The sequence below is a fragment of the Gymnoscopelus microlampas genome (assembly GCF_963454915.1).
Source record: "Gymnoscopelus microlampas genome assembly, chromosome: 13".
Classification (NCBI taxonomy): domain Eukaryota; kingdom Metazoa; phylum Chordata; class Actinopteri; order Myctophiformes; family Myctophidae; genus Gymnoscopelus; species Gymnoscopelus microlampas.
Genome location: NC_139950.1, coordinates 9,077,125 through 9,103,006, shown reverse-complemented (window position 1 = coordinate 9,103,006; position 25,882 = coordinate 9,077,125). Strand labels below are relative to the sequence as shown.

Genomic DNA, 25,882 nt, shown 5'->3' with positions numbered 1-25,882 from the left:
TGGCCCCCTCCCTTTTCCCTCTACACCAAATCTCTTCACCGAAAATAGCCAAATATGTTGGCCTATTGTGACAGAACAGGGACGCTATAGGGTTCATGTGATCAAAGCTTGGCAAGACTGTATGCATCAGAATAAAAGATGACACAAGTGATGTGTTTGATTATGTGGTCGGCAGCAGACTGCCGCCCACATAATCACCACCTGTTCTCTGTACAGACCTCCTTCAGAGGCTGGCATCTTCCAAGTGGGACCAGAGACGAGAGCATGACTTTGCGACACTGAGCTGGACATATGACGACGATACACGAAAGGAGATGAGGCACATGGAGAAAGGGAGTTAGAGAAATTGTGGTAACAAGCATTATCTGAGGAGCTGAGGCACACAGTATCTCCATATTCCACATTTAGAGGGTCCTTCATATCATATAACTGTGTTGTTATTTTGTCAAGCTGTTCACTGTGGAACGCTTCTCTCCAGTATGGATACGCTGGTGTCTCTTCAGATGACTTAATTCATTAAAACTCTTGTCACACGGTTGACAGTGGAAAGGTTTCTCTCCATTGTGGAGGCGCAGGTGTGTCGTCAGGTGACATAACTGACTGAAACTCTTGTCACACTGTTTACAGAAGAAAGGTCTTTCTCCGGTGTGGGAGCGCAGGTGTGTCCTCAGGCCATCTATACGACTGAAACTCTTGTTGCACTGTTTACAGGGGTAAGGTTTTTCTCCAGTGTGGTTACGCAGGTGTGACTTCCTTGACTTACTGAAACTCTTGTCACAATGTTTACAGTGGAAAGGTTTTTCTCCAGTGTGGACACGCAGGTGTAACTTCAGAGTACCTACCTGACTGAAACTCTTTCCGCACTGTTTACAGAGGAAAGGTTTTTCTCCAGTGTGGACACGCAGGTGTGACTTCAGAGTATCTGACCGACCGAAACTCTTTCCGCACTGTTTACAGTGGAAAGGTTTTTCTCCAGTGTGAATACGCTGGTGCTTCTTCAGGTCACCTAACTTACTGAAACTCTTGTTACACTGTTTACAGAGGAAAGGTTTTTCTCCAGTGTGGACGGGCTGGTGCGACTTCAGGTGAGATAACGTGCTGAATCCCTTGTTGCACTGTTTACAGATGTGGGGTTTCTTTCCTGTGTGAGTCAACTGATGATGAGTCTTCACTTCTGGCTGAGTTAAAGTCTCTGTAAACTGTTGATGACTGTGATATGTTGGTTCATCTGTCTCTCCTTGTTTAAGGCTGGGTACAGAGCTGCTGGTGGTGATTTTCTGACAGGCAGCTGAGGTCATCTGTCCATTGCTCAGCATTTGGCAGCAGAGGTCATTGTGGCTCCTCTTCATGTGTTCGTGGAGGTAGAACCCAGATGTCAAGGCACATGGGCACTCAGAAGAGGGGACCTGAGTATGGAGAGACTGGGACCTCATTCCTCTCCCCCTTTCTCTCTCTCTCTCTCTCTCTCTCTCTCTCTCTCTCTCTCTCTCTCTCTCTCTCTCTCTCTCTCTCTCTCTCTCTCTCTCTGTGCGTCTCGGTCTCAGAGAACTAACTAAATCCCTCACAGTACTTGAATAAAGTGGAAGCTTGCAGTGATTTCCACACCTTTTATAGGCTGACCAGAGATCAGGGCTGACATCACACACCAATACAAGCGATTGCCATGCATACCTAAAACACCGATTTGTGCAGGGGCTGCTGCAGTTTGTGCATGTGTTCTGTACGTGGCAGAGTGGGGGGGCGGGGCAGGTAAAATCCAACCAAATTGCTCAGGGCCGGCACTGGCCCACATATCTGACCACTTAACAAGTGGTCAGATGCGTGGGCCGCGAATACGTTAAAGATTTTCAAGTGCATGGGCCCTGATCCAGAAAAGGTTGGGAACCACTGCATGTTAGGTTTACTCTACATTACCGCCCAGCCATTTCCCCAAACATTCCACTAATAGTCTTTGGTTGTCAGAGGAAGCCATTGGTTTCCATTCATTTCATCAAAGTATAAAAACTGGAAAGTCTAATGCAGCACAGTGCACTTTACGTTGCCTTAATTTTTTTTATTTTGTCAAAGTTACACTACCGTTGTGTTTTAAAGCACAGATACATTTGAGAAGTCTAGCCGAAAATGGGAAGAGGGACATACTAGCAGATCTAGTATAGAGCTGTGGCAGCGGTGGCCTAGTGGTTAGAGGGGCGGCCTTGATACCGGAAGGTCCCTAGTTCGATTCCCCAATTCATCACACCGATCATGAATCACCGCTGAATAGCCCTTGAGCAAGGCTTCCATGCAGGGTCCGGCTGGAAACAAGTTTCGTACTTAGTCCGACACCCTGGGTAAACAACAAACTTTGCTTTGCTTTAGCTCTGGGGTATCCCGGTCAAGATAGCCAAGAGTTTGCGTAGGCTTCTTTGCCCACCTTCAATGTACTTACATATTGTAGAGTTAATATAAAACTACATTATTTTTATTCAGGCACATTTTAGTCCCTTTTTTTTTGGGCCGCTAGGCCCATCCCACTGCGCATGTGTGATATAGGCGCAGTGTGTGACATACTGTAGGCGCAGTGTGTGACATAGGCGCAGTGTCCCATAAAAGGGACAAGGACTGACAGATAGAGATCTCCATATATGGCCATATCAGTTGGGTCACCGGTGCACCGTATCTGTGAGGGCCGCAAAGCGGCCCGATCTCTAGATGTGAGGGCCCGAACCTCTAGTTATAGTAAATACTGTAGTTCTTCATTGAAGCAAGTACTTAGCTTAAAATGTATCCCCTGTCTGTGAGACATTTAAAATCTTCACAATCATTTTTATTTTAATTTTATTTTTATTACATGACCTATACGGTTCAAGAGTCATAGTCTAAAATGTAAAGCGGCCTATTATAGCGCTAAGACTAAAACTAAAGGACTAACACTTTGATATTTAGTCGACTGAGACTTGACTGAGACTGATATTGTTTAGTCTCTAAACAATAAAAAAAAAAAACTAAATCAGAATTTGCTGTCAAAATGAACACTTTATGAGGCCAATTTTAAACATTCGGGGTGGAGTGTCTTCCTTGACCTCAGGACACGGACACGGACGGGGGTGAGTGTTTTGGGGTGAGCATTCTTGTATTCAAACTAAGGGATACATTTCCCTCTGTTAACACAGTAATCGAATCGCTCTGCCTGCATTGTTGTTGAAGAATCTGAAGGCGTCTATTCTTGGCCCCCTCCCTTTTCCCTCTACACCAAATCTCTTCACCGAAAATAGCCAAATATGTTGGCCTATTGTGACAGAACAGGGACGCTATAGGGTTCATGTGATCAAAGCTTGGCAAGACTGTATGCATCAGAATAAAAGATGACACAAGTGATGTGTTTGATTATGTGGTCGGCAGCAGACTGCCGCCCACATAATCACCACCTGTTCTCTGTACAGACCTCCTTCAGAGGCTGGCCTCTTCCAAGTGGGACCAGAGACGAGAGCATGACTTTGCGACACTGAGCTGGACATATGACGACGATACACGAAAGGAGATGAGGCACATGGAGAAAGGGAGTTAGAGAAATTGTGGTAACAAGCATTATCTGAGGAGCTGAGGCACACACAGTATCTCCATATTCCACATTTAGAGGGTCCTTCATATCATATAACTGTGTGGTTATTTTGTCAAGCTGTTCACTGTGGAACGCTTCTCTCCAGTATGGATACGCTGGTGTCTCTTCAGATTACTTAATTCATTAAAACTCTTGTCACACGGTTGACAGTGGAAAGGTTTCTCTCCATTGTGGAGGCGCAGGTGTGTTGTCAGGTGACATAACTGACTGAAACTCTTGTCACACTGTTTACAGAAGAAAGGTCTTTCTCCGGTGTGGGAGCGCAGGTGTGTCCTCAGGCCATCTATACGACTGAAACTCTCGTTGCACTGTTTACAGGGGTAAGGTTTTTCTCCAGTGTGGTTACGCAGGTGTGACTTCATTGACTTACTGAAACTCTTGTCACAATGTTTACAGTGGAAAGGTTTTTCTCCAGTGTGGACACGCAGGTGTAACTTCAGAGTACCTACCTGACTGAAACTCTTTCCGCACTGTTTACAGAGGAAAGGTTTTTCTCCAGTGTGGACACGCAGGTGTGACTTCAGAGTATCTGACCGACCGAAACTCTTTCCGCACTGTTTACAGTGGAAAGGTTTTTCTCCAGTGTGAATACGCTGGTGCTTCTTCAGGTCACCTAACTTACTGAAACTCTTGTTACACTGTTTACAGAGGAAAGGTTTTTCTCCAGTGTGGACGGGCTGGTGCGACTTCAGGTGAGATAACGTGCTGAATCCCTTGTCGCACTGTTTACAGATGTGGGGTTTCTTTCCTGTGTGAGTCGACTGATGAGTCTTCACTTCTGGCTGAGTTAAAGTCTCAGTAATCTGTTGATGAATGTGATATGTTGGTTCATCTGTCTCTCCTTGTTTAAGGCTGGGTACAGAGCTGCTGGTGGTGATTTTCTGACAGGCAGCTGAGGTCATCTGTCCATTGCTCAGCATTTGGCAGCAGAGGTCATTGTGGCTCCTCTTCATGTGTTTATGGAGGTCACACTCAGATGTTAAGGCACATGGACTCTCAGAACAGGGGACCTGAGTATGGGGAGATTGGGACCTCATTCCCCCCTCTCTCTCTCTCTCTCTCTCTCTCTCTCTCTCTCTCTCTCTCTCTCTCTCTCTCTCTCTGTGCGTCTCGGTCTCAGGAACAAACCAAACCCTACACAGTACTTGAATAAAGTGAAAGTCTGAAGTGATTTCCACACCTTTTATAGGCTGGCCAGAGATCAGGGCTGACATCACACACAAATACAGACCATTGCCATCCACCTAAAAACACCGATTTGTGCAGGGGCTGCTGCCATTGGTTTCTATTCATTTCATCAAAGTATAAAAAATGGAAAGACTTGAAACTTGAGATATAGGTAATGCAGCACAGTGCACTTTACGTTGCCTTAATTTCTTGTTTGTCAAAGCTACATTACCTTTGTGTTTTAAAGCACAGATACATTTGAGAAGTCTAGACGAAAATGTGAAGAGGGCATACTAGCAGATCTAGTATAGAGCCCTGGGGTATCCCAAGATAGACAAGAGTTTTTCCTTGCCACCGTCACAAGAATGCTTGCTCAGGGTGGGACAATGTTGGCTCTCTGCTTTATACTGTAGGCCTTTGTTTCAAATATTTCTATTGTGAAGACACAGGATAGGATTATACATTTTCCGTTCAAATAAATGGATTGCTTCCTTTTTTTCAAAAACAAACAGACATATACACAAAATAAACAGGTCAATGAAAAGAATACTCAAACTTATACAAAAAAACAAAAGGACCCCCCCGCCTCCCTTCCCCCTCCCCAGAAGTGCTTCAATGTATATTACATATTATCCAGTGCAACGATAGTTCATGTAGACACGGAAGGCAGAACGTTTATATACTTCATTCATACTCCCCGAACCCCCCCATTCGCTATCAGTTATACAGTCGTACTCCTTTAAGTCAGTACGTTCAACCTTGTCATTCTCATTCGCTTCAAGCTAATTACTCACGCCCTCATACCCAGAGTGCAACTCTGCACTCTTAAAAATGCTGGGTTATTTCTATAAACACATTGCTGGGTTGATTTGGCTGGGTCATAATTATGGGTTATTTGGGTTCTGTAAACATACTGGTGGGTCAAAGGGGTTACCCAGGGGCTGGGTCAAAGGGGTTATTAGGTCTTCAAACACCTACCTGGGTTATTTCTAACCCAGAGGTTGCTTTATTTTCATTTTCATCATTCTGGAACCATCTTTTTGTCACTTCTCACATCAAAACGCAAGGTATGTAACCTATATTTTACCTATATTTATATAATTAAATGTATACATTGTGGTTCTATATGGGCGTTGGTGTAAAGTAACTAAGTACATTTACTCAAGTACTGTACTTAAGTACAATTTTGAGGTATTTTTACTTTACTGGAGTATTTCCCAATTCTCAGTACTTTAAACGAAATGATGCAACGCTGATATCGCTTTTGTAATGCATTTTATAATATTTAAGGCACCCCGTGTGTATTGTATTCCAATAATAATAATAATAATAATAATAATAATAATAATAATAACAATAATAAGGGTAATAATAATAATAAGGGTAATAATAATAATAATAATAACATGTGTGAGGAAAGTTATATTGGCGCGTTCGCTGATAAATAATCCATTGTCCGATTCGGCGCCCCCTAGTGGCCAAGTTATTCTAGAAGGACCGTAACCCCAATTTTCAGAACCACATGTCTGTGTGAGAGGAAATTTATATTGGCGCGTTTGTGCTGAAGAGCTGATAAATAATCCATTGTCCGATCGTGTTCTCGCCCCCTAGTGGCCAAGTTAATCAACAAAGCACGTAACCCTAGCTTTCGCAACCACATATCCGTGTGAGAGAAAACTTATATTGGCGCGTTCGCGCTGAAGAGCTGATACGGAATCCGTATCCGAAAAACTGTTCAAAAATAGTAAAAACAAAATCGGACACCAGTATACGCATCAGCGCGCCACCCGGAACGTGCTCGTATAACTCTCCTCGCACACGGCCTTACCGTTCTCCTCAAATGGCTGGGGACTAATCTCAACTTATTTCGCAAAATAACACAATATATCTCCTTAACGATACAGCTCGCCGAGACGCACGCGTGGATGTCTTGTTTGTCCCGCTACGACACTTCTAACGTTTGCTTCTGACAATGACATAAGGTACATAGAGTCGTAGAACGTTCACCCATACTGAGAGACAAATTCAGAAATTGGTAAAAATGTCGGTTAGGGACAAACAAGATATCCACGCGTGCGTCTTGGCAAGTTGAACAACATATTCAAACATTGGACTCTAAGTCCTTATCGTATTTGAGATATTAAAAAAAATGCAATTGTTTCGGCCGCGTCGACCTTTGCAGTCTTTTCGGTGAACTTTTGAACTTATCAGTGTCAGAAAAAATCAGGATTGGTTCCAATACATCCGGCTTACTCTCAACATGGATGGAGAGAAGTTTCAGATTTTAAAAAAATATCTCCATTGATTTATCACAGATTAGGTGCTCGATACCGCACGTACAAATCAATGTTTGACAAAACCACTTTCCCAAAGTTTACAAAAATCGAGACCTATCCCATTCGATTCAGCGTCCTTTTCTGAGTCTGGAAAGGTGTTTTTTAATTAAAAACATATTTAAAACATATTTTAAAAAAATGTGAGAAAAGCTAAACCTTGAACTATTTCAAAAATCGATAACTTCTTATTAAACAATTCTAGACTATTGATGTAACATACCATTCGACTCAAAATCATCTCAGTAAGCGGTTGGAAGGGTCAAAAAAATAATTAAAAAATTAAAATATTTTTGTGAAAAAAGCCTCACGTTTATGACAATTTAACGCTTGTTTAAACCACTTTCCCAAAAGTAAAAAAAAATCGAGACCTATCCCATTCAATTCAACGTCCTTTTCTGAGTCTGAAAAGGTGTTTCTTAATTTAAAAAAAAATATTTTTGAAAAATGTGAAAAAAGCTTAACTTTATATTTCAAAAATCTATAACTGCTAATTGAAAAATTGTAGACTATTGATATAACCCACGATTCGACTCAGCGTCATCCAATTAGTGAGGGAGGGTGTTAAAAAACAGATTTTAATTATTTGATCTGTTTTAATGTTTATGTCCGGTGGCAGTATATGCTGGAGCACTAGGAAACCATAATACATTATGGCAGTCATGGCGAAACTTTAACCTGGTGTTTGCACTTCTGCATTTACAGCCTGTACATCTACATAAATCTTCACACTTCATATATAAAATTATTAACTTATGGCCACAGATGTTAAAATCGTGTATGGGTTCTCAAAAGTACCTGTATCTTTTGTAATGTTCAATAAAAAGCCTTCTAATCCAATTGCTGGCCATTTTCTCCATATGTTTTCACGTGACCCTATGGGTTGAAAGGTGTACTGCACTCACGCAACATTACAACTCTCTGATAAAATGGCCACCAATCAGATTAAAATGCTTTTTATTAAACAATACGGAAGATACGGGTACTTTTAAGGAACCGTACATAATTGTAACATCCGTGGCCATAGGGTCAGCACCTTTTTAAAACATTTGAACGTTTACGTAGATAGATAGATAGATAGATCATAAAACATTTGTTTTGTCATTTTTTTGTCAGATCTTTATTGACACTGACAGAGTGACAGACAAATGTTTTACATTTCTGTCAATGCTAAATCATTAAGTGAAAGAGCCTTGAATTTATGTTGTGATGCGATTAATTATTATTTTAGTAGCTATAAATAGGTCTGAAATAGGTCTATACATAGTTTTGGGTTCGTGTGCAAAATTATCAGATGTACAAGCTCCACTTCAGTAGCTTTTGACTTGGGAGGCAATACAGATCTGACTTCCCAGCATGCAGCTCGCGCGCGCACTTCCTCCCTCTCACACACACACAGAGAAGTTGCGGTGTTGGTCTAAAGCAGTTCATTCATTTAGGTAAGTTGAGGTTACTAGGGTTATTTATTCATCACATTAATCATTAAAGTTAACAACTATTCAAGTGTATTTTTTAGGAGTGAGTGACTGAAATCACCAACAACATAATGTTACATTTGCTTCATTTGGAAACGTTATTCATTCCCTACCAGCGATGTTCTTGACAAAATATATATATTTTTTATCTTTTGTCCATTTTGCAGAGTTTATCTGGAGTCGGATAAGAAGGGGGACGACGGATATCGTGAGTTAAATTACTTTAATGGCTTTGTTTTAGTATGTAACCGAAAAGATTTTCCTTGGGAACCAACTTCGATGTAACACCCGCCCGGCAAGTCACTGTTGCTTTTGGTGTAGTGCGAAGTTAGGTTTCCCATCACAAAGTGTTACCACCGGTTAGCTTAGCATAGGATGCTACTGTAACAACACCATGGCGAGGAGGGGGGCAATAATAATACATCGTGAATGATTTAAATGTCTTTATGGAGAGATTGTTCTTTCGTGAGAGTGAGCTCTATCACTGGTCTGCTTTATATTGCTTTATATTGGGCATTGCGCGCCTAAAGTAGTAAACAAACCAGCAGCCAGCGTTGCCAGATATTGCGAAAAAACAAGCAACCAGGTCTATAAAAAGAAGCCTAAAATAAGCAACTAGGCCAGCTCAGTCAAACTTTATTGTCTAATGTTGTTTTCGAGCAGTGATTCTATAAGATGTTCATGTAAAGCATTGGTTCTCAAAGTGGGGTCTGCGGACCCCCAGGAGTACTTGAGGCGGTTCCAGGGGGTCCCCAGCTAAATGATGGATAGGAACCAAATGGACCCTTATGGTTCTGTAACTCATTTGGTTCTGTACAAATTGAACCAAATGGACCCGTTAAATTAATATTGATTTTATAATATAAATTAGCCGGAAGGGGCTAAATAGTGGGGGGACAGGGATGACGTCATAGCGGGGGGCGTGGCCAAGTGGTGACGTCATGACTCCCCCCCGCCCTCCCCACCCACTGCGTCGCGGGCATGTATGCGCGCGAAGCGCGCGCGATTTTTTTGGGCTTAATTCATTCATAAATGACCATAAAACAACATTAACAACACTCTACCCATCCTTCAGTGTGTCCCATCCTCAAATATTTTACTTAAGTAAAAGTATCAATGTAATGTAGAATCAAAAAATGTAGAGTACTGTTACACTATAGACAAATATTGTACTTTTACTCCACTACAATTCTTTGATAACTTTATTTACTATAGATTTTGATTATTATTACAAAACCACTTATACAGTCTATATACTTTGGCAATTTGAAAATAGCAGATTTGCGACGCGTTGTGAGCTTGTAGATCTGCTTTTTTCAAAGAATTTTTATACATTTTACACATTTGAAAACTTGTGAAATGGGACCTTCTGCATAATGAGTACTTTTACTTTAAATACATTTTGATACCAATACTTTTCTACTTTTACTCAAGTACATTTTGAATACCTTACTTTTACTTGTAACAGAGTATTTTTACATCGCAGAATTTATACTTTTGTTTAAGTAAAACATGTGAGTACTTTTTCCACCACTGGTATTCAGTGCATGCAGTGAGAGACGATCTTAGTGCAGGACGAGGGAGTCGAGGGACACAGCATAGCGACCCTTCATTTCAATAAGGGCAGACGGCAAAGCCAAAACCTGCAGAACATGTTTAGCACAGCCACAGAGATCACAACTTGTTTATTAGAGGCAATTAGCATGTCTGGCTGGGGCCGCTTGACAATGGGAACGGTGGGGTGGGCGGAGGCAAAAAAAAAAGACGATTTTTTATTTTTTTTATGTTTTATATATATAAAAAAGAAGTGGATAGCTGAAAAGTGGGGGGACATTAAAGGCCGCGTGGTATAAATGCCATTAAATGGGGGTCCGTAGCCTAATGCATGTCAAACTGGGGGTCCTTGACATTAAAATGGTTGAGAATCACTGCTAGAAAGCCATATAAACCTTCTCTTATTGGGGTCCCTGGCTTATCTTTTCAAATGGGGGTCCGCGGGCTAATAACTGTCAATTTGGGGGTCCTTGACGTGAAAAAGTTTCAGAACCACTGATGTAAAGGACTCCCAATATTTACAGGCTACTTTACAGAAAAACAAGCCCAAAGTCGCTTATAAATAAACCGATTTGGCAACACTGCCAGAAGTATGAACGAGAGTTGCTTTCTTTACCTTGTCTCGTTTCGGATGTGCTAGGATAACTAGTTTGTGTCATGGAGGATGAAATGTTGTGTATTATTAAAGCTTATGCTATGATAGTGGCATATAAGAAAGAGAGATAAAAAAATAGACAACATATTCATTAATCACAATTATTTGTATGACAATTAATGATCGTCTCCAGACATTCATAATCGTGACAGCCCTACTAACAGCTACTGTACTGTACTGTGCCTGTTTAAAATGACATTTTATTAATTAAAACAAGTTATGCATTGCAGCTCTAACATTTGAGAATGCCCCCAAAAATTGGTAGCTAAGGTTACAATACATGTTAGGACATCGCTCAGTCTTGTGAAATTCTAATGTACTTAATCTGATTTCATTCTAGTAATGTGAGGGTGTCACCATGGACACGTTTGTCACAGAGACCTTGACTGCATGGCAGCTTGAGAACTTGATTGACACATTTAAAGGTAAGTTCATTTTAATTGAGACAATGTTGAGATGTAACTATTAATTATTATTTTGTTATTAAAAGCAGAAGGCCATATCCAGTTTAGTCTCTATTTTGACTAGGTAATTAACCACCTAACCCCAATGGACATAGTATACTGGACGTGAGTTAGCTCTGTACTTAAAGACTTTTCTTTTAATCAACAAAATCTACAAAAATAGCAGATCTACAAGCTCACAACGCATTGTGTTGTGAGCTTGTTTTAGTTTCTTCTCTGCTCTGTCTACTTATTTGTTTCATACCTTGACATGTGTCACATGTCACATGTCTTTGGAATCATCCTTTAACTTCACTATGATTCTCTACAGACTGCCATTGCCTCTAACACACCAAGTTCTGCAGAGGGTTTTCCAAGTTCTGCAGACACTTCAGTAACACCAGTGGAGGAATCCACATCAGGAAATCTCCTAACTGTAACTCTGAACCTGCAACCATCATTTGTAAGTATTGACTAAAGAAATCCAAGTGAAAATGCAATCCTAATGATACTGAATTTTAATTTATTCAATGATTTGTTAATTTAACATGTATTTGCACCATTGTCAAATTATTTGATGAGATATTTGCACTAAAACATACTCCTAGGTTCACTTGCTGTTTTTGCATTTGTGGGTTTGTGTGTTTAGTTTCTACTCCCTCCTGTTGTGACTGACTGACAGTGTGACTTGAATTATTGTTGTCTTAGTCTAGTTCTTTATCTTGTCATTTATTTAAAGACTTTATTTTTCATTTTTTAACTTTGCCATGTGGACAGCAATCAACAGTGCTGTCCTCAATCTACAACCCCACCCCCACCAGAGCACAGTACAAGAGCTTAGCACATCCACCCACACTTAACAAAACAATACACAAAAAAAGGTAAAACTAGACAATCTTTATCTTGTCATGTCTTTTGTCTTGTCTTTCTTTTCTCTTTCTGTGGACTGCGCCCCTGGCCAGTGTAATAACAGGATGAGGGGGCTATACAAATCCTGAACCTACAAGCTTAAACATTTGAGGAAAAAAAGTCCTCAAAGAGTTTTGTCAGTTTTTCATTGTGATTCATTCTATGTTTTATAGGCAATTCGTCCTATTCTTCAAGGCACTGCTAAGGGGAAAGAAATATTACAGAGTTTGGAAGAGCGCTCCATCACCAACAATCAGAGAAAGCAACTTGTAAGACTACTTGTATCTCACCTGCTGGAAACCAATGGTGAAACGTAAGTGAGAGCATATGAATTATTCTGTGAACACTTCAAACAGATGACATAAGAACTTTCAGTAAAGTAAATGTACAATGTTGCTGTCCAACACTGGTTATCACACACCAGAAGACCTGAGGCCGATTCTACAAAATGTCTTCTAAATCCTAAAACAACTCTAAAACTGTTTTTTTTTTTTACTTGTGTTATGTCAGTGGTTTTCAAACTTTTTCATGTCAAGGACCCCAAAATGTATATGTATTTGGCTACAGACCCCCATCTCAAAACATTTTGTTCCAGGGACCCCCAGAAGCAAAGATTTGAGTTACAAATGAGTTTGAGTTTGAGAGGGGTAGTCTTCTTCTGCACATGTTCAGTAGGGTCCTCTCTCTGCCTATGGAAGGGTAGAACGATCATTTCATCTCAGCAGAAGTTTTCAACAAAAACTGATTTTGAGGTGTAAACGTACATTTTTGAATGTAGTATTTTCCTTCTGCTGTATAAAGTTAAGATGACCGCTAATTTAAACTTCTTTAAAAATCTATATGTTTTGGTCACAAATAACAAACGCCAGCAGCCTATGCTAGTATAGGTGTTTTTAGCTAGAATGTGGGATTTAATCATGGTTGCCCCTTTGGGGGCAATTGTAACACAGTGACCGGGGTCAATTGTAACAATGTGTTTTCAATGAAAGCAGATTTTTTTTGTCTGGGATTACATATTTTTAAATGGATTTAAAAGAACATGACATTTTCCTTAGATTCAAGAAGAAAAGTTACATGAAACTAACTGGTTTCTTCCCCAACCACTTTTCACCAACGTTCATTCTTGTGTACTTATTACAAAATAAGCTTGTACTGTGAAATAAGAATAATACATGAATTCAATTTAGATCTGCATTACTTTACCAGAGTTTTTTTTTTTTTAGAGAGAGAGAGAGAGAGAGAGAGAGATAACAGATGCATTCACCTTAGCCATCAGCCTTGCATAAAGACAATAGCATATTGTAATCAGCCTGCTAGGTGACAAAATACTTGGCACACTGGAGAGAGGCCCGGTGACTTGTTTTGGTTCACGCCTAAAGATGAACTCCTGCTCTAGGACAAAAGCCAGGATACTTAAAGTGCTGTGATCAGTGTGGACAACACTTCAGTTGCATGTCCAAACTTAAAATACATCAGAGAATTCACACTAGAGAGAAGCCCTATGGATGTTATCAGTGTGGACAACAGTTCTCTCTACTGGACAGCCTTAAAACACACCAGAGAATTCACACTGGAGAGCTACCTTATGGGTGTGATCAGTGTGGACAACACTTCTCTCTGATGTCCATTCTTAAAACACACCAGAGAATTCACACCGGAGAGAAACCCTATAGCTGTGAACAGTGTGGACAAAGCTTCTCTCAAATGGCCCACCTTAAAACACACCAGAGGATTCACACTGGAGATAAACCCTATAGCTGTGAACAGTGTGGACAACACTTCTCTCAAATGACCAACCTTAAAACACACCAGAGAATTCACACTGGAGAGAAACATTATGGTTGTGATCAGTGTGGACAACACTTCTCTAAAATGTCTGACCTTAAAACACACCAGAGAATTCACACTGGAGAGAAACCTTATGGGTGTGATCAGTGTGGACAACACTTCTCTGTGATGTCCAACCTTAAAACACACCAGAGAATTCACACTGGAGAGAAACCTTATGGGTGTGATCAGTGTGGAAAACACTTCTCTGTGATGTCCAGCCTTAAAAAACACCAGAGAATTCATACTGGAGAGAAAGCTTATGGGTGTGATCAGTGTGGACAACACTTCTCTGTGATGTCCAGCCTTAAAACACACAAGATAATTCACACTGGAGAGAAACCTTATGGTTGTGATCAGTGTGGACGACACTTCTCTCAAATGTCCGACCTTAAAAAACACCAGGGAATTCACACTGGAGAGAAACCTTATGGGTGTGATCAGTGTGGACAACACTTCTCTGTGATGTCCAACCTTAAAACACACCAGAGAATTCACACTGGAGAGAAACCTTATGGTTGTGGTCAGTGTGGAAAACACTTCTCTCTAATGTCCCACCTTAAACCACACCAGAGAATTCACACTGGAGAGAAACCCTATAGCTGTGAACAGTGTGGACAACGCTTCTCTCAAATGGCCCACCTTAAAACACACCAGAGAATTCACACTGGGGAGAAACCTTATGGTTGTGATCAGTGTGGACAACACTTCTCTCTAATGTCCCACCTTAAAACACACAAGAGAATTCACACTGGAGAGAAACCTTATGGTTGTGATCAGTGTGGAAAACACTTCTCTGTGATGTTCAGCCTTAAAACACACCAGAGAATTCACACTGGAGAGAAACCTTATGGTTGTGATCAGTGTGGACAACACTTCTCTCTAATGTCCCACCTTAAAACACACAAGAGAATTCACACTGGAGAGAAACCTTATGGTTGTGATCAGTGTGGACGACACTTCTCTCAAATGTCCGACCTTAAAACACACCAGAGAATTCACACTGGAGAGAAACCCTATAGCTGTGAGCAGTGTGGACAACGCTTCTCTCAAATGGCCCACCTTAAAAAACACAAGAGAATTCACACTGGAGAGAAACCTTATGGTTGTGATCAGTGTGGAAAACACTTCTCTGTGATGTTCAGCCTTAAAACACACCAGAGAATTCACACTGGAGAGAAACCTTATGGGTGTGATCAGTGTGGACAACACTTCTCTGTGATGTCCAACCTTAAAACACACCAGAGAATTCACACTGGAGAGAAATCTTAATTTGGTCAATGTTGAATTCATTTTACTCAGTTAAGCAACCTAAAATGCCATACATGCACAAACCAATGACAAATGATTGTGAACTGTTTGACACTCGTTACATTATAAAGGATGCTTTCATTTACAATAAACAACTCTAGTCATGTCCTTGTGTGGATGAGTTTCTCTCATATCAATCTTGCTAGTCAAGCAGAGCCATTAAGATAGATAGGCCACTCTATTTCCTATTTTACAAGATTGCTCCAAATTCCTTCAGAACAATGCAACCTGGTGAGGTGAAGGAATAACTGATTTATAAATTCTGTTCATAGTCTTCATTGTACATCACAGCATCTTCATTTATTGACAAATATCTTGTGTTCTGTAGAATTACAAGGTCTTATATCTCCCTCACCCACTTCACACCTGCACTGCAACATTCCTTTTGTCTTGTGAATGATCACTTAGCTGTCTTTAGAAAATGACCTATATCCATGCAAATGTGGTCATTGGTTACAATTAGATGTGTCACTGTCTCACCGGGCGTGTGAACAACTGACAAGCGTAATTTGACCTCAAATAACATGCTTTTGTGGATTAACATGGTCATATTTTGTTTCCAAAGGAACATTTTGGAATGTTAAAGTTACACATGTGTATACATAGACTATTTAGGGAAAATCAAGGACGGGGAGCCATCTGAGAGCTTCATGCTCAAAGTTAAATGAGTTCTGTCAGTTTTGTCAAAAATCGGTCATTTTGACATTCATTTATTTCACTTGAGTAGCTACCTTCACTTTTAGTTTTTAGTCTGGTCTGATTCTCTACATAACTGTTGTTATTGCTGTACAGTCGTACTTGGGTGGAATATTAAAACATCACAGACATTGCACTAAAAGAAACACCCCCTTGTTGTTCTGTATTTAACTCTTTGTAACCTGAAAGTTTGCTGCTTCTGTCATGTTTGAGCCAAGCATTTATAATGAATCCTCTGATTGTCTTACAAATAAAAAGGTGCTCTGAGGCCTATTTTTTGACTGAGTCTACCACTTTCTTCTCCAGGAAACATAGACATTACATAGTTACTCATATGCACTTGTTTCTTGCAAGTTGATAATGTTGTATTCAACATTACCATTAATACAACCATTAATGTTTTATGCAATGTTACCACCACACTCTGACTCCGGTGCGATATCCTCATTTTTACCACTCAGTGTTTGACCCATTACCTTTATAAATGTTGTTGATCACAAACCACCAAATTACTACTTTGAATGGTCATTGCCACAAGATAAAGATGAATTAAATGTGTCAAAACTAAACGATTATGAACTCACTGCCTTCATAGATGATACATCAGCACCTTGGATGTGTATACTATGCCCTCTACATATTTTGAGTCAATCTAGATTTATTTCATCCTGGGTGTGTATGGGCCTGTTCACCAGTTGCATTCTGGGTGATCACAAGTGGACATCTCTTATACAGATGTATGGCGACTGGGGTTAAAATTAACAGGGAGCAAACGTAACACACTCAATAATTCTAATCAGAAACAAGCAATCAGCCTGCTAGGTGACAAAAGACTTGGCACACTGGAGAGAGGCCCGGTGACTTGTTTTGGTTCACGCCTAAAGATTAACTCCTGCTCTAGGACAAAAGCCAGGATACTTAAAGTGTTGACTGATCAACACATCAATAGCAGAAACATCAGACAACCCAATGAACATTGTGGCTATCTCCCGGCTCCACTGTGTCTCTCTCCCTTCAAATATAATCAATTAGAATGAGCTTGTACATTTCGTTTTTTAGTCTTCATAGTACATATATACATGTATTATAAACACTTCCAGGACCCCCAGGACCCGATTACACGACACCGTCCAGCCGTCATCCTCAATTCTATTCAGAACTATTTTACAAGATTGCTCCAAATTCCTTCAGAACAATACAACCTGGTGAGGTGAAGGAATAACGGATTGCTAAATTCTGTTCATAGTCTTCATTGTACATCACAGCATCTTCATTTATTTGACAAACATCTTGTGTTCTGTAGAATTACAAGGTCTTTAGAAATATCTCCCTCACCCACTTCACACCTGCACTGCAACATTCCTTTTGTCTTGTGAATGATCACTTAGCTGTCTTTAGAAAATGACACCAAGTGTCTTCCATGTGATGACATTAAATTGCCAGAAACCCAGTGAACCAAAACATTGCAAACTGCATCTTGACTTTAAATGTTTATTACAAACAAGTCAAAAGACAGTCTACATAACTACAGTCATGATATTGCACACCACCACCTAATGACTTTGGTCGTTATAACAAGATAAAGATAAGGAATATTTGAAAACTAAACTACTAAATGGTATTCTGTTTAGTGCACTAACTGGTGGCCAGACATCAATTTACTGTGATTGTATCATTATTACCTTGAAAATTCTACAAAGTTAAAACATCTTTCTATACAAGAAAAAGAAGGGGGGGGGTCAAGAATAAACCAAGAAGGGTTTATTTGTCACTTACTTAGTACAATAAGTGAAATATTGATGTTCAGCCAGGACAGTGATAACACAACAATGCAATATAACAACTAGGTGTATTGAAGTTAAACATTTCATGATGACAGGTATGGTATCTAAAGCAGCAAGGAATATACAAGAAGTCAGAAGGCATAAAGCAATGTGTACCAACTGGCTTCAACACCATATATATATATATATATATATATATATATATATATATATATAATTACATTATTTATTCCATAAATATTTTTCTACATGTCCCAACATGTGCTCCACCCCTCCTCCCCCAGACATGCTCCATCCATGCAACCTTCTAGAAACTGTTGACTTTCTGTTACAAGAGAACCAAGAGCATCCATTTGTGGATGAATGGATTTGTAATCTTAAAGTAATTCAAATATGTATTAATTCCTATAAGATTGATATAAAATATATGAATATGAGACCCTGTATGTATACATGCATATATTATGAACTGCATCCACAGTACACAGACAATCAGTATCTTCAGACTTCAACAATGTTGTATTCACTCATTAATGAATATATGAGTGAATATGAAATAGGTATCTTATCTGAGTCTGGTCTTAAGATGGGATGTGCAATGTTCTGCTTATTGACCCTTGTGTCATGGTGAGAGGTCAGGGTGTGTCAAGGTGCAACAGTTGACCAAATTAGATGTTTCATTGTCAAGGTTCACATTTGTGAATGTAATGTGACAAATTAAGTTACAATTACATAAATAGAACTTTCACTCAAACTATCTCTTATATGAAAACTAAAAATATACATCTAATTTCACCTTTTTCTGTAACGGTCATCACTGCTAACGATTCCTCATGTCCTGCTTTCATTTACATTTGCAATTCATTCAAGCAGAGCCATTAAGGGGGGTGAGACATGTAGGGGGGTGTAGAAGTATGTTAGGTTGTGATTGGTGGAGACTTGGTTGTATTGTTCTCTTTGTCCAATCATTCAAAGCAGTTACTGGCTCCACCCCCAGGCTCTCTAGTATAACAAGAGCTTGTAGTTGTAGTGTATCCACAACTCCTCCAGGATATCAATCAATTCTGATCAGATCTGACTGTGGACTCCAGAATTCAGTTGAAGATGAACTCTCTCAACCCAACCAGGGACAGTTCTGCTGAACAGGAAGGACCCAAAGAAAATGGTATGTTACTTTCTCTACCTCCTTTCTAGTTTTAATTTCCCTGCTCTGTCGTACAAATGTTTTATTACTTTACTTTTCAAGATTAAATTAAGCAGTCTCACTACTTGTCTCAATTGTATACCTTTTAAACTTAAACTCGTGTTTCATTTTAATTCGACCTGTAGCTTTGCTGTAGATTATTTCTGCTCTTCATTGCTGCTTTGCCTCCTTTGTTTGTTGCATGTTTGATCCAACCATATTTCCTTTGTCTTTGTGCAATCCAGTGTTGAATCATCAGCCTGGCTTCCCTGTGCTACCAGCAGAGAATGAACAAAGAAGCTTGGCTAAACCAAAACGACACTGCTGTGCCACGTACAGAACACATGCAAAGACTGCAGCAGCCCCTGCACAAATCGATGTTTTTAGGTATGCATGGCAATGGTCTGTATTTGTGTGTGATGTCAGCCCTGATCTCTGGGCAGCCCATATAAGATGTGGAAATGACTTCAGACTTCCACTTTATTCAAATACTGTGAAGGATCGAGTTAATTTTCTGAGAGGCCGTGACACACGTCCAGAGAGAGAGAGAGAGCGTGCGTATAGGACAAATCTTGCAGCAACAAACCTATACTACCGCACCTGGAAGGAATGAGGTCCCATCCTCCCCATATTCAGGGCCCCTGTTCTGAGTGTCCATGTGCCTTAACGTCTGAGTTCTACCTCCATAAACACATGAAGAGGAGCCACAATGACCTCTGCTGCCAAATGCTGAGCAACAGACATATGACCTCAGCGGCCAGTCAGAAAATCCCCACCGGCAGCTCTGTACCCAGCCTTAAACAAGGAGAGACAGATGAACCAGCATCTCACAGTCATCAACAGTTTACAGAGGCTTTAACTCGGCCAGAAGTGAAGACTCATCAGTTGACTCACACAGGAAAGAAACTCCAAATCTGTAAACAGTGTGACAAGAGTTTCAGCACGTTATCTCACCTGAAGTTGCACCAGACTGTCCACACTGGAGAAAAAACATTCCACTGTAAACAGTGCGGCAAGAGTTTTGGTCGGTTAGGTACTCTGAAGTCACACCTGCGTGTCCACACTGGAGAAAAACCTTTCCTCTGTAAACAGTGTGGAAAGAGTTTTAGTCAGTTAGGTGACCTGAAGAGGCACCATCGTATCCACACTGGAGAAAAATTCCACTGTAAAAAGTGCGGAAAGAGCTTCAGTCAGTTAGGTCACCTGAAGAGGCACCAGCGTATCCACACTGGAGAAAAACCCTTCCACTGTAAACAGTGTGGCAAGAGTTTCAATCAGTCAGATACTCTGAGGATACACCTGCGTGTCCACACCGGAGAAAGACCTTTCTTGTGTAAACAGTGTGACAAGAGTTTCAGTCAGTTATGTAATCTGAGGAAACACCTGCGTCTCCACAATGGAGAGAAACCTTTCCACTGTCAACAGTGTGACAAGAGTTTTAATAACTTAAGTAATCTGAAGAGACACCAGCGTATCCATACTGGAGAGAAACGTTCCACAGTGAACAGGGTGACAGAATAATCACACGGTTAAATGATATGAAGGACCCTCTGAATGTGGAGATGAGATAGGTGCCCCAGCTCCTCAGATAATGCTTGTTACCAGAATTTCTCGAACTCCCTTTCTCCCTGTGCCTCATCTTCTTTCGTGTATCGTCGTCATATGTCCAGCTCAGTGTCGCAAAGCCACGATCTCGTCTCTGGTCCCACTTGGAAGAGGCCAGCCTCTGAAGGAGGTCTGTACAGAGAACAGGTGGTGATTATGTGGGCGGCAGTCTGCTGCCGACCACATACATAATCACATCACTTCACATCACAGTGAGTCTTGCCAAGCTTTGATCACATGAACCCTATAGCGTCCCTGTTCTGTCACAATAGGCAATCATATTTTGCTACTTTCAGTGAAGAGATTTGGTGTAGAGGTCAAGGAAGACACTCTACAGCAATTTGACAGCTAATTCTGATGTAGTCTTAGTCTTTTGAATAACACACCATTTAGTTTTAGTCCTATTTTAGTCTTCTGGAATTGTTTAGTCTCAGTCTAGTGTCAGTTGACTAAATATCAAAGTTTTAGTCCTTTAGTCTTAGTCTTAGTCTTAGCGCTATAACAGGCCGCTTTGCATTTTAGCCTATGACCTATGACATTTTAGCCTATATTAACCGTATAGTTCATACAATAAAAAGAAAATACAAATACAAATGTAGACAAGATTTCAAATGTCTCACAGACAGGGGATACATTTTAAGCTAAGTACTTGCTACAATGAAGAACTACAGTATTTACTATAACTAGAGGTTCGGGCCCTCACATCTAGAGATCAAGCGGCCCTCACAGCTACGGTGCACCGGTTATCCAACTGATATGGCCATATATGGAGATCTCTATCTGTCAGTCCTTGTCCCTTTTATGGGACACTGCGCCTATGTCACACACTGTGCCTATGTCACACATGCACAGTGGGGTGGGCCTATCGGACAAAAAAAAAAAGGTGGATAAAATGTGCCTGAATAAAAATAATGTATTTTTATATTAACTGTACAATATGTAAGTACATTGAAGGTGGGCAAAGAAGCCTACGCATTAGCCAAAGCACTGATCGATAGTCTGTGGCATGTTTGGAGGCAAGTGTAGTGCTCGTGTGCTGGCCAACCCGGGACGTACACCACAGTGTGGGCATTTTAATTAAAGTAGTAGGATTAGTCTTTGGCTGTACTTCAGACATGTAAATTTACATTCTTGTGTTTCAACAAAATAGATATTTTAGATAAAACAATGAAAATTGAGCATGCAAATCAACCCTTCCATATTCAACCCTTCTCTATACACATTGTCTTAAATTAAAATGAACCTTTCTACGTATGTAAAGTTGATGATAGTGTAATCTGTGTTATGGACAGGACAGATGATCAGAGGAGAGGAGTTTTTACCATTACAATTAGGATTAGGACCAAAGTGAAGGTGCAGTCAATGGGAGATAGATATGAGCCCTGTACTCATTTCCATTCTTCAACACTATAGTCCAGTAACCGTTGGTGGGGCTCAGTGACAATGACTGCCTGTTGACGGACCCTCTGGCCACTCCTATAGACCAGTCAGTCTTCCCTTTAACCTGAACCTCATAGTAAAATCTTCCCGACGAGAAGCTTTGTTTTCCCAAGACACAGGCATATTGAGATAATCTCTCTGTGTTGTCTGTGAGGTTCTTATTTAAGTCTAAGAATATGGCTTAATCCTCCTCAGCTCAGTATCACACAGCTTCTCCATCTCTTTACTGAGTGTTTTGTCCATCTGACTCGAGCTGAGCCACAGCTGTCCTCACAATTCCCTATATGAAGACGAATGGACAGTGACCGTGGTCCAGTCCTTGGTGGGTGGAGGGGTGTTGTTGATGGATGTGATGTTCTGGAGGAGGTGGTCTGACAAAGGCTGTATCTCGGCTCCTGAGCACTTTTTTTCTACTGTGTATTTTTGGCTTGCAAAATGTTTGAAAATAGCAGATCTACAAGCTCACAGCGCGTTGCATCGCTTTTGGAAAAAAACGTTCAGAACCCAAGATATCATCATTTGAAGATTTGCTGCTCCATTCACTTCTTGTTTAACTTATTACTGAAAAAGGCATGTATCTCGGCTCCTGAGCACTTTTTTTTACTATGTATTTTTGGCTGGCACAGTTCGCAATCATTTTTTATATCATTGGCACTGCAGAACAGCTCCAGAGGTCTGTCATGTTTCATGCAAATAAAGTATTTCGGGTTCTTTACAGCAGTGGTTCTCAAACTTTTTTATGTCAAGGGCCCCCAAAATTATATGTATTTGGCTGTGGACCCCCATCTGAAAATATTTTGTTCCAGGGACCCCCAGAAGCAAAGATTCGAGTTACAAATGTTCGCTTTAAAAAACACACATTCAAAGATTTGGACAAATGTTCACGATTTAAAAAAAAATAGCAGATATACAAGCTCATAGCGCGGCACTCGGTGCTGCGCTATGAGCTTGTAGATATGCTATTTTTGAATAGACAAAGTATAAAATATGGATAAAGTGGTTAAAATGATTGTGACACATTATTAACACATTTTGCTGGGGACCCCCTGGTACCCACCCAAGGACCCCTGGGGGTCCCCGGACCCCACGTCGAGAACCAATGCTTTACAGGGTCAATTAGTTTGTGTCGTTTAAACACAGTGACTCTCTGACGAGGCTCTAGGTGAGTCTCATACACGATCCCAGTAATGTGTAAGACAGGTTTTGCAGTAGTTGTGTCCAAATGGAGTGGCGATTGGATCAGTGAACACATCCAGACAGATAGAACACAGAAACTGCTCTTCAGACAGGAGACTGCTGGCAGTCAGAGGCCATTTCTACACACAGTGAAAGAGTGAAACACTGGAAATATATACGTAGATCTTAATTGAAACTCTTTTTAAAAGCCAAAATCATGTACAATATTTCTCAAGGTGATGTTTGAAAGACCAGCTTGTGCAGCATGGAAAGGTAAAATACTACATATTTCACATGGTTAAAACCCCACCTCAGGCAGGAGGTGTTCATGCCTTGTTCAAAAGTCTGGTAATTAAATTAAATTACATTTAATTATAGTGCCAAAACACAAGTTGTCTCAAGACACTAAAAAGGCCTACAGTAACAATTAAACTCTGATTCAACGAGATGACAGAATCTTTACATTTAGAAAGAATCAGATTTACACTTAAAGACAAACTGAAAGATTTTGAAAATATTTGGAAGCCTTTAGTCTCCCTTCTTAAAGGTTGAATTAGGCTAATCCTTGTGGATGACCCGTGTCGCATGTAATTTGGGGCAGCACTTCTAGGGAGGGGGAAGGGGGGCGGGGGGTCCTTTTGTTTTTGTATAAGTTTGAGTGTATTCTTTTCATTTTAGCTGTTTATTTTGTGTATATGTCTGTTTGCTTTTGAAAAAAAAGGAAGCAATCCATGTAGGCATATGTGAACGGAGAATATATAATCCTATCCTGTGCTTCACAATAAAAATATTTGAAACAAAGGCCTACAGTATAAAGCAGAGAGCCAACATTGTCCCACCCTGAGCAAGCATTCTTGCGACGGTTTCAAGGAAGAACTCTTGGCTATCTTGACCGGGATACCCCAGAGCTCTATACTAGATCTGCTAGTATGTCCCTCTTCCCATTTTTCGGCTAGACTTCTCAAATGTATCTGTGCTTTAAAACACAACGGTAATGTAACTTTGACAAAAAATAAATAAATTAAGGCAACGTAAAGTGCACTGTGCTGCATTAGTCTTTCCAGTGTTTATACTTTGATGAAATGAATGGAAACCAATGACAACCAAACACTATTAGTGGTATGCTTGGGGAAATGGCTTGGCGGTAATGTAGAGTAAACCTAACATGCAGTGGTTCCCAACCTTTTCTGGATCAGGGCCCATGCACTTGAAAATCTAGAATGCATTCGTGGTCCAACCATCTGACCACTTGTTAAGTGGTCAGATATGTGGGCCAGTGCCGTCCCTGAGCAATTTGATGCCCTAGGCAGGATTTGCTCTGCCACGTACAGAAAACATGCAGAAACTGCAGCAGCCCCTGCACAAATCGGTGTTTTAGGTATGCATGGCAATGGTTTGTATTTGTGTGTGATGTCAGCCCTGATCTCTGGTCAGCCTATAAAAGGTGTTTATTCAGGTACCGTGTAGGATTTAGTTAGTTCTCTGAGACCGAGAGACCCACAGAGAGAGAGAGAGAGAGAGAGAGAGAGAGAGAGAGAGAGAGAGAGAGAGAGAGAGAGAGAGAGAGAGAGAGAGAGAGAGAGAGAGAGAGAGAGAGAGAGAGAGAGAGAGAGAAATGAGGTCCATGTGCCTTAACATCCGAGTTTCACCTCCATAAACACGTGAAGAGGAGCCACAATGACCTCTGCTGCCAAATGCTGAGCAATAGACAGATGACCTCAGCAGCCTGTCAGAAAATCACCACCAGCGGCTCTGTACCCAGCCTTAAACAAGGAGAGACAGATGAACCAACATCTCACAGTCATCAACAGTTTACAGAGACTTTAACTCAGCCAGAAGTGAAGACTCATCGGTTGACTCACACAGGAAAGAAACCCCACATCTGTAAACAGTGCGACAAGAGTTTCAGCACGTTATCTCACCTGAAGTCGCACCAGCCTGTCCACACTGGAGAAAAACCTTTCCTCTGTAAAAAGTGTGGAAAGAGTTTCAGTCAGTTGGGTGACCTGAAGAGGCACCAGCGTGTTCACACTGGAGAAAAACCTTTCCACTGTGAACATTGCGACAAGAGTTTCAGTCAGTCAGATACTCTGAAGTCACACCTGCGCACCCACACTGGAGAAAAACCTTTCTTCTGTAAACAGTGTGACAAGAGTTTCAGTCAGTTATGTAACCTGACGACACACCTGCGCCTCCACACTGGTGAAAAACCTTTCCACTGTAAACAGTGCGAAAAGAGTTTCAGTCAGTTAGGTGACCTGAAGAAGCACCAGCGTGTTCACACTGGAGAAAAACCTTTCTTCTGTAAGCAGTGCGACAAGAGTTTCAGTCGTATAGATGGCCTGATGACGCACCTGCGTGTCCACACCGGAGAAACACCTTTCTTCTATAAACAGTGTGACAAGAGTTTCAGTCAGTTATATAACCTGAGGACACACCCGCGCCTCCACAATGGAGAGAAACCTTTCCACTGTCAACGGTGTGACAAGAGTTTCAGTCAGTCGTGTAACCTGCGGAGACACCTGCTTCTCCACACTTGAGAAAAACCTTTCCACTGTCAACAGTGCGACAAGAGTTTTAATGAATTAAGTAATCTGAAGAGACACCAGCATATCCATACTGGAGAGAAACGTTCCACAGTGAACAGAGTGACAAAATAATCACACGCTTATATGATATGAAGGACCCTCTAAATGTGGAATGTGGAGATTCCTCAGCTCCAC

The 25,882-nt window shown here is 40.8% G+C and overlaps 1 long non-coding RNA gene across 1 annotated transcript; it reads left to right on the top strand.

Annotated features, from left to right (window-relative positions):
* The first annotated feature begins 8,482 nt into the window (after positions 1-8,482).
* On the top strand, positions 8,483-11,210 carry LOC311058862. Its single transcript, XR_014602085.1, has 3 exons — positions 8,483-8,540; positions 8,744-8,784; positions 11,126-11,210. It is a non-coding gene; the product is annotated as an uncharacterized lncRNA (long non-coding RNA).
* Positions 11,211-25,882: the final 14,672 nt, after the last annotated feature.